A 10,044-nucleotide genomic window follows, 5' to 3' on the forward strand; every position below is an offset into this window, starting at 1 on the left:
TATAAACCAAAATATATATATATATTCAATCTCCTAACAGAAAAAAGCAAAATTGTGAAGAGAAGAAATGCCAGTGACTAAAATAAGCATTCATAACATTGCAAATCATATAAAAAAATGAAAATTATAGCACTCTGAAGGACAAATGTCCAACTAGCAAATTATCAAAGCATAAAACTTGAAAAACATACACACATACATTCAAAAATTCACACCCATGAATATTTGTCATTTACCACTTTAAATGCCTGAGATGGTATGTTCATCTCTCTCAGTGCCATAATTGGGTATTCACTGTAATCAGAACATGACCCTGGTGTGCAGCCCAAAGAAACATTGGGAGTTATTTTTGTGATTGCTTTAGTATACTTTCCTTGGTAATCATAGCTCATGACATCAAAATACATTGTAGTGGCAGTTAGTCAAGCCAAAAGTTGACTTAACTACCCGTGAATTACTTGCCTGAAAATGTAAAACCTATTTGTTTAAACTTGGATGACTAATGAATAATTTCAGGTATCAAATGAGTGATAGCCTCCAATCTGCAGAATAAAAAAAAAAACTGACCAAAGAATTTAAGAGTCATCAAAAAATTTCTAGACATCATATCATTCTTAGGCTTTTAAATTTCTGCTTCCTTTTTATCTGTTTCCAGGAGAACAAGTAGCAGTCCATTAGGGACTACATAAGATGGGAAGGAAGATGAAGCACATGAGATGCTGACAATCCACACAAGTCACATGTATGTAAGGTGCTAAAAAAGTTTCTGTACCCTATGGACTACATAAAGAATTAAAGCAAACACAAATGACCTACACTGAAGTGCTGTATGATAGAAACATGATAACAGTCACATATGGAACTTTTCTTCTAATAAACACATTTAAAACATATATATATTTTAAGTATATATATGGGCTAAGTTAAATTAAACAATATATTTTATTTAGTCAAATATATCCAAATAATAAAGTTTTGACATGTTATCGATAAAAATATTAATTAAATATTTTATAACTTTTTAACTAGGCTATCAGAACATAGTACACATTTTACACTGACAACACATCTCAATTAAGATATTAAATTTTCATCAAAGTTACTGGATCCATGTTTATATTTTGTAAATCACACAGTTGAAAAAGTAGATTCACATGTCTAAGTTGTTTCCAACATATTTAGAGATTTTCCACTAACTAAATTGAATACAAAAAACATACCATGATATTAACAAAACTGCTTCCTCTACTATATAAGAATTAATTTTACTTCAAACACAAACTTGCAAAACTTTTCATTATTATTATATCTATTATGGTGATCTGTGATCTGTGCTCTTTTATGTTTCTGTTGTAACTGATTTAGGTTGCCACAAATCATGCCCATACATGATGATGACATTGATTGATAAATGTGTGTTATTCTGAAATGCTCCACTGACCAGCCTTTCCGCCCTTCTCTCTCCCCCTCCTGGGCCTCTCTACTCTCTGAGACACAACAATTTTGAAATTAGGCCAATTAATAAACCTATGAATGCCTCTAAGCATTCAAGTGAAAAGAAAAGTCACACATCTCTTAACTTAAATCAAAAGCTAGAAATGATTAAGCTTAGCAAGTAAGGCATGTCAAAAGCTGAGATAAAGATAGGCCTCTTGTGCCAAACAGTTAGCCAAGTTGTGAGTGAAAAGGAGTCTTGATGGAAATTAAAAGTGCTATCCAGTGAACACACAAATGATTAGAACGTGAAACAACCTTATTTATAGAGAAAGTTTTAGTGGTCTGGATAGAAGATCAAACCAGCCACAACATTCCCTTAAGCCAAAACCTAATCCAGCACAAGAATCTAACTCTCTTCAATTCTATGAAGGCTGGGAAAACTGAGGAAGCTGCAGAAGAAAAGTCTGAAGCTAGCAGAGTTTAGTTAATGAGATTTAAGAAGCCATCTCTGTAACAAAAAAGTGTAAGGTGAGGCAGCAAGTGTTGATGTAGAAGCTGCAGCAAGTTATCCAGAAGATCTAGCTAAGATAATTGATGAAGGTGGCTACACTAAATAACAGATTTTCAATGTAGGTGAAACAGCCTTCTGTTGGGAGAAGATGCCATCAAAGATTTTCACAGCTAGAAAAAAGCCAGTGCCTGGCTTCAAAGCTTCAAAGGACAGGCTGAATCTCTTTTTAGGGGTTAATACAGCTAGTAACTTGAAATTTAAGTCAATGCTCATCTATCCTTCCAGAAATCCCAGGGTCCTTATGAATTATGCTAAATCTATTCTGTCTGTGGAAGAACAAAGCCTGGATGACAGTACAACTGTTTGCAATGTGTTTTACTGAATATTTTAAGCCCGCTATTGAAACCCACTGCTCAGATAAAAAAAAATTATTTTCAAAATAGTTACTGCTCAGTGATAACACATTTGGTCACCCAAGAGTTCTGATGGAGATGTACAATGAGATGTATGTTGTCTTCTTGCCTGCTAACACAACACCCATTCTACAACTCAAGGATCAAGGAATCATAGAGACTTTAAAGTCTTATTATTTAAGAAATATATTTTGTAAGGCTATAGCTGCCATAGATAGTGATTCCACTGATGGATCTGGGTGAAGTAAATTGCAAACCTTCTGAAAAATATTCACCATTCTAGATGCCATTAAGAACATCCATTATTCATGTGAGGAGATCAAAGTATAAACATTAACAAGAGTTTGAAAGAAGTTGATTCCAACTCTCATGGAGGATTTTGAGAGGTTCAAGACTTCAGTGGATGAAGTAACTGCATATGTGGTAGAAATAGCAAGAGAACTAGAATTAAAAGTGGAGCCTGACAATGTGACTGAATTGTTGCAATCTCATGGTAAAACTTGAACAGATAAGGAGTTGCTTCTTATGGATGAGCGAAGAAAGTGGTTTAGTGAGACAGAATCTACTCCTCGTGAAGATGCAGTGAACATTGCTGTAATAACAACAAAGGACTTAGAATATTACGTAAACTTAGTTGATAAAGCAGTAGCAGGGTTTAAGAGGATTGACTCCAATTTTGAAAGAAGTTCTACCGTGGGTAAAATGGTATCAACAGCATTGCATGCTACACGGAAATCTTTCATGAAAGGAAGAAATAATTCATAAGACAAACTTTATTGTTATCTTATTTTAAGAAATTGCCACAGCCACCCCAGCCTTCAGCAACCACCACCCCAATAAGTCGGTAGCCATCAGCATCTAGGTAAGACCCTCCACCAGCAAAATGATTATGACTCACTTTTAAACCCAGATGATGTTTAGCAATTTTTATCAATAAAGTATTTTTAATTAAAGTATGTACATTGTTTTATTTAGAGATAATGTTATTACACACTTAATAGACAACAGTACATTGTACAATACAGCATAACAACTTTTATATGCACTGGGAAACCAAAAAAAAAAATTGTGCAACTTGCTTTATTACAATATTTACTTTATTTCAATGGTCTGGAACCAAACCAGCAATATCTCTGAAGTATACCTATACTCATAATATTTGATAACCAGGTATAGATAAAGAATTATAGGTCAGGCACTAGAACCGGAATATAATTTCTGAAAAGATATAGTAGAAAAGTTGGTGCTAGAGAGTCCTTTTTGGGGTGATGAATCAATACCAAAATTAAACTTAAAAATAATTCTCAGAGCTTGTTTGGACACAAACCATTGTTCTGCATTGAATTCTTGCAGGAGAGATTTAAAACACTACCAGCTTTGAGCAGCCAAAAGCCTTAAAAGGGCTTCTAATGTCTTAATCAATAGATTTAATGATGTACATATAAAAAATATATCCCCTAATGTGTATGTGCATTTATGTGAATATTATTTATATATGTAAATATATATAAATCAATCTACTTAAAGAAATAATGAACTTCCACGTCTTCCATCTTGAGACTGTCTACCTTTCTAACACTATGAAGTTAATCATATATCAACAGACAGCATTTAGTCATTAAATATGGCAATGTAGAAAAACTGACAAAGAAAGGTTGTTTAAGAAACAACAGCTTATGAAATAATATGTATTTTTAGACAGGAATTGAAATACAGTTGTGAATAGAGACAGAGAAATAAACAGATACATACAAATAGTGATAGAGATAAACACAAAGATTAAGGCATAGGCATAGACATAGATGCATCTGCAACATTATACTCAGTGGTGTTTGCTGATAAATGTTTAACAACTGTCTCTACCAAAAAAAAAAAAAAAGCCCTGATTTTGTATGATGATTTCCACTATGGCTGATGTGATGGAAGCTACCAGTATGATATCACAGTGATGTCACAAATGCAGGGAACTGTGAAAAAATATGCAGTGGGATATGATTATATAGAATTTATACACTATAGGGATAGAATAGATGTAAATAGGAGTGATGTCATCAACATGGTGATGTAAACAGCTACTGAAAACTCTCCAGAGATTCAGTAAGAAAAGGAAATTCTGAATTGTTTGAAACTCTGGAGGAGGATATAGACAGGAGAAGGACCCTGCAGATGCCAAATTGAAGACAGAGAAGAAATATCAGGTAAGAATCTTCTGTCCCAGACCAGCTGGTCCTCTCCTCTCCCCCTCACTCAGGCTCAGTGTGGGAAAGGCACAGAATCAGCAGAAGGGACCCCTCCCACCAGAGACACAGATTTTAAAATCTCTCACAGCAGTGAGACATACCCCCACCATCTGAAGGCCCAGGGGACAGGGGAGGACACTTCAAGGCCCAGGTCAGTGAGGAAAAAAGAGACAGAGAAAACATGGACAGAGACTGTATTTCCTTCCCCCACCCCTAAGGGAAGAAGCAGCTGACAGCCATTTCCTTGCCTGGGGTACGGCTGTAATACTGGCTCAGCTGAGGGAGTATTCTGCCACAGGTGTAGCCCCACATTGATCCAGATATTGGTCAGCAAAGTGAGAGAACAGCAATCCCCCAGTTTCAGCTCACCTATGCAGATGCAGTCTGTGCTCAGAGGCAAAACAGCTTCCCAGGACAATTAGGTTACCATACGGTGCCATCTGCTGGACAATCCAGAAAGTGCAAGGGAATAGAAACACTTATAAATAGATGCTCCAGACCCTTTATTAGGACCACAGGAGCTGGTCTACACACCCTGCACAGAAACACAGCCCAGTTTTGGTTGAGAAATACAGTCAACCCAACTGTCAAAGCAGGGCTCTAAAATGAACCCAGGCATTGCTGACCAGCAGAAAACAGAGGAACACTGGAAACCAGCAGAACTATATTAGCACACAGAGTGAACCTGCTGATGTTCCCACTGCCTACCTCCCATCACTGAGGCAAGCCATGGTGGGTGGCTGATTTGGGGGGAATACTGGGCGAGAAAGCCAATCTGACAACTCACCAGTGAGAGAAACAAAGAAATACAGAGATCAAAGAAAAGCAACAAGAAAACCCAAGGCAAAAGAAGAAAACAACCTCCAGAATAAACTAATCAAGAATATCAGATGCCTAGACAGCAAAAAAATCACAAGCCACACCAGGAAACACAAAGATATGGCCCCAAGGAACAAATTAACACGTCAACTGAGATTCAAGAGTTGAAACAACTGGTTAAAGATGTTCAAACAAATCTTCCAAATCAAATCAATGAGTTGAAAGAAAATGTGACAAAAGAGATGAAGGATATAAAGAAGACACTGGGTGACCATAAGGAAGAACTCATAAGCTTGAGAAAACAAATAGCAGAACTTATGGGAATGAAAGGTAGAATAGAAGGGATGAATAACACAAAGGAGACATACAAGAGCAGACTTGGAGATACAGAAAGAAAATTAATGAACTAGAGGACAGACCATCTGAAATCCTACACACACAAGAGCAGGTAGCAAAAAGAATGGAAAAATATGAGCAGGGGCTCAAAGAACTGAATGACAACATGAAGTGCATGAATATACATGTTATAAGTGTCACAGAAGGAAAAGAGAAAAGCAAATGTCAGAAAGAATAATAGAGGAAATAATAAATGAAGATTTCCCAACTCGTATGAAAGATAAAATTAGAGGTCCAAAAAGCACAGCATACCCCAAAGAGAATTGATCCAAATAGACCTACTCCAAGACACTTACTAATCAGATTGTCAAATGTCAAAAACAGAGAATTCTGAAAGAAGCAAGAGAAAAGCAACCCATCACATACAAGGGAAGCGCAATAAGTTTAAGTGCGGATTTCTTAGTAGAAACCGTGGCAGTGAAAAGGCAGTAGTATGATATATTCAAGATACTGAAAGAAAAAAACTACCAGCCAAGAATCCTATATCTGGCAAAAACTGTCCTTCAAAAATGAGGGAGAGTTTAATATATTTACAGATAAACAGACACAGAGAGTTCATGAACAGGAGACCTCCTCTACAAGAAATACTAAAGGGAGTGTGACAGAGAAATAGGAAAAGGCAGGACAGAGAGGTTGGGAGAAGAATTTAGAAATGAAGGTACCAACAGATAGAAAAAAGAGTAGAGATTGGGCTACCCTTCTGTGCTAAAGAGGTACAGAATTTCAACAGGATTGACTGTATAGATCCAGAAATGGGTAGCACAACAATGTAAGTAAACTGAACAATGATGACTGAGTATGGTTGAAAGAGGAAGGTTAGGGGCATATAGGAAACCAGAAGGAAAGATAGAAGATAAAGACTGGGATGGTATAACTAAGTAAAACCTAAAGTGCTCCATGATTGTGATTAAATGTACAAATATAAGAATGTTTTTACATGAGGGAGAACAAATGAATGTCAACTTTGCAAGGTATTGAAAATGGGATAGTATTGGGGAAAAATACAATCAATGAAAACTAGAGTCTATAATTAATAGTAACATTGTAATATGCTTCCATTAATTATAACAAAGGCAATATTACAAAGCTATAAGAGGGGGGTTTAAGGGAGAAGTATGGGATTCTTTGCACTGGTGTTGTCTGAACTTTTTATTGTATTTTAATTTTATTTTTTCTTTTGTTGCTTTTTAGTTGCCATTTTTTCCCTTTTTCTTTTTCTTTTTTTTTTCTTTTTTCCTTTTCTGCCTCTTTCTCTTTCTTTGTGGAAGAAATGGAAATGTCCTTATATGGACAGTGGTGGTGAATGCATAACTATGTGATTATTTAAGGAGCCATTTATTATTCACTTAGGAGGTAATGTATAGTGTGTGAATAAAACTGTCTAAAAATAAACAGAGGGGTACAAATGCTGGAGAAAATGTGGAGAAAGAGATATTTCTAATCACCATTGGTGGGGAAGCAGAATGGTGCAGCCCATCTGGAGGGCAGTGTGGTGATTCCACAGGAAGCTAAGCATGGGTTGCCATTTGGTCCTGGCATATAGAGGTGGCCTAAGGGTACATCAAATGATGAATGGAATAGTGTACACATACAATGAAATATTGAGTTGCTCCAAGAAGGAATGAAGTTGTGAGGTATGCAACTTGGTGAATGATACTGAGCACAGTATTTTGAATGAAATAAGCCAAAAATGAAAAGACAAACATTATAATGCCTCACTAATATGGACTAACTATAATGTACAAACTCTTAAAATTGAATGAGAGTACAGCTTTTCAGGGGAAGGCTTATTGTAAAGTTTCCTAGATTGTAAGCTTTTATAGCAGTTACATCTATTCCTGAGTTGTAATAACGATTTCTAAATTCTGAGATGTTGGGCTCTTGTGTAACCTGGTTGGTTCTGGAACTTTGGGTATCTGTGTGATACCTGAGACTCAGAGCCAGAGTCCAGGAGCTATGAATGTCGACATTACCCCATAAGGCAAATGTTAAAGAGTCTGAAAAAGAGATCAGACATCATTTAGATATATGAACAAAATGGACTTGGTTGGGACAAAGGTAAATAAAGGGTAAAGGGTGATACTGACAGTGTTTTAGAACTTCAACTTCTGTGTGAGATCAAAGGAAGAGATGTTTACAAAGTGCAAAATCTATATTTTTTGTAGCACACTACCTAATTTAACTTGCACGGTCAGTTTATTCAAACACCTTAATTACATGGAACTTTGAAAAGGTAGTGAAATCTGGTTGGTTTTACGGGTTAATGTGAAGCCCCGGTACATCGCGGAGTAATTTGGGCAGAGAATAAAAATGTATTTGCAAAGCCCTCTTGAGGGACTGGGGGAAAATATGGAAGTATTAAACTTTTCCACCTGGAGAATTACTGATATTCCTCAAAGTATTGGGAACTACCAATTTAGAAGGCTGAGCCCTTGATCTTGGGGCTTGCCTTACGAAGTTTCTACTGCAAACGAGAGGCTAAGCCATCTTAAAACTGTGCCTTAGAGTCACCCACAGAGAACTTCTTTTGTTGCTCAGATGTGGCCTCTTTCTTTAAGCAAACTCTTCAGGTAAACTCACTGCCCTCCCCACTATGTGGGACATGATTCCCAGGGTGTAAATCTCCTTGGCAACATGGGACATGACTCACAGGGATGAGCCTGGGCCTGGCATCATGGAGTTGAAAAAGATTTCTTGGACTAAAAGGAGGAAGAGAAATGAAAGAAAATAAAATTTCAGTGGCTGAGAGATTTCAAATAGTCAAGAGGTCATTCTGGAGGTTGTTCTTATGCCTTATATAGATATCCCTTTTTAGTTTTTAGTGTATTGGAATAGCTAGAAGAAAACAGGTGAAACGGTTGAACTGTAACCCAGTAGCCTTGATTCTTGAAAATAATTATATAACTATATGGCTTACACTGTGTGACTGTGTGATTGTGAATAACTGTGGCTCCTACTCCCTTTATCCGGTGTTTGGACAGATGAGTAGAAAAATGAGGACAAAAAGTAAATGAATATTAGAGAAGGATGGGGTGTATGGGATGTTTTAGGTGTTCTTTTTTACTTTAATTTTTATTCTTATTCTTTTTGTGTGTGTGTTAATGAAAATGTTCAAAAATTAATTATAGTGATAAATGCATAACTATATAGTGGTAGAGTGAACAATTGATTTACACTGTGGATGACTGTATGGTTTGTGAATATATCTCAATAAAATTGAATTAAAAATAGATGTAAATATCTTTATGAGAATAACAGTAAACCATAGTAAAATAATTAGGAAGTGTTGACTCTTGATTGCTTATTACCTTTGTTTATAATATAATTACTTTATTTTAAATTATACAACTTAATTTTAATAGTGGCTGTATTTAACAACTGGCTCACACAATTTCTGAATTGAAGAGTTCGAGGTCATGAGCCAAATGAACTGATTCTAGCAAACCCAAGGTTACACATAAAGATGCTATCATCCAGTATGTGGCAGGGACAGCCAGCTGCTTCCCAAAATCTAGGCTTCCCCCCATTATACTGATTGTGATTTTCATGAGATAGTGGAAGTCCTACTGAGAGACTATATTCCCCAACCTTTTGGCATTTAGGTGTGACATTGGCTGTATTTTGCAAATGGTATCCAAGTGGAAGTGAATTTTGTCACTTCTGGGTAAGAACTTTTACAAAGTGGTTTTGCCTTCTCTATACTCTTTTTTTTCCTGCTCTACTACTAGTTGGTTGCAGAAGATGATGGCCCAAGATACAAGGAGTCCATATTTCTGGATCATCATATGGGAAAAACTCTCTGTTGAAAAGAAACATCTGCATTAGATTCTTACATGAGCTGTAAATAAACTTCTATTTTGTTCATTTCTGGGGTTTACTATAGCAGTTAGATTTATCCTCACTAATACACATATGAATTTTAATTTTCTCTCTTTTCTGTTTTTCTTCAAAGAATGAGAATGTGGATTTATTAAACAAAAACTAATATATTTGTGGTAAATTACATCATAAAGTAACTAAAACTGAAATATTAGTAATCATACAAATGTAAAGGAATATGCACTTTCCAATGATTTTGTAAGGTATTTTAAACATAATTTTAAAGGGCAAAATAAATAAATTATACCCAAAATTTCTCCTTTGATATGATATAAACTGCTTCTAACCTATGTTAAAAGGATCATTATTTTAGTATTCCATTTGTTGAAATAACATATCAGACAACTTA

At 35.8% G+C, this 10,044-nt stretch overlaps 1 pseudogene; it reads left to right on the top strand.

Moving 5' to 3' along the window:
* Positions 1–1,529: 1,529 nt before the first annotated feature.
* LOC119506802 lies at positions 1,530–3,275 on the top strand (annotated as a pseudogene).
* The last annotated feature ends 6,769 nt before the right edge of the window (positions 3,276–10,044 follow it).

This window comes from Choloepus didactylus, chromosome 12 (genome assembly GCF_015220235.1).
Source record: "Choloepus didactylus isolate mChoDid1 chromosome 12, mChoDid1.pri, whole genome shotgun sequence".
NCBI lineage: Eukaryota > Metazoa > Chordata > Mammalia > Pilosa > Megalonychidae > Choloepus > Choloepus didactylus.